Genomic DNA, 339 nt, shown 5'->3' with positions numbered 1-339 from the left:
TGTTTCAGATCCATGGAAGGGATAAAGGATATTACGGAAACAGAAATGATGTCATTGATGAGCTACCAAGTATTATTGCAGGGGTAAATTAGTTTTATCAAATATTAATAAAGAAACTAGAAACGTCGTTTATTTTTAATTAGTTAAAACTTCGCTTGCTTGGGACTTTCCGTAGTAGTATCTTCATTAGTTGTTATTTGCTTAGAAAATAATGCAAATGTACTTTTCCAGTTAGAATGATCTTTTAATCAGCAACATTTATTCTAGATGTATTTCTCAAAATCGATCAACTAAAAGAAATAACTTTACATTGATTCATCAATAATAAAGATTTATGAT

At 28.3% G+C, this 339-nt stretch overlaps 1 protein-coding gene across 1 annotated transcript in view; it reads left to right on the top strand.

Moving 5' to 3' along the window:
- Positions 1–13: 13 nt before the first annotated feature.
- Positions 14–339, top strand: part of LOC106691654 (uncharacterized) — a gene marked incomplete at its 3' end in the record, with an annotated part of 31,321 nt that continues 30,995 nt past the window's right edge. Inside the window, exon 1 of the mRNA XM_067052682.1 lies at positions 14–83. The remainder of the gene's footprint in view (positions 84–339) is intronic.

The sequence above is a fragment of the Halyomorpha halys genome, unplaced genomic scaffold (genome assembly GCF_000696795.3).
Source record: "Halyomorpha halys isolate HHAL.00 unplaced genomic scaffold, Hhal_1.1 Scaffold2609.1, whole genome shotgun sequence".
NCBI classification, from domain to species: Eukaryota; Metazoa; Arthropoda; class Insecta; order Hemiptera; family Pentatomidae; genus Halyomorpha; species Halyomorpha halys.
This window is presented reverse-complemented; position numbering and strand designations above follow the sequence as displayed.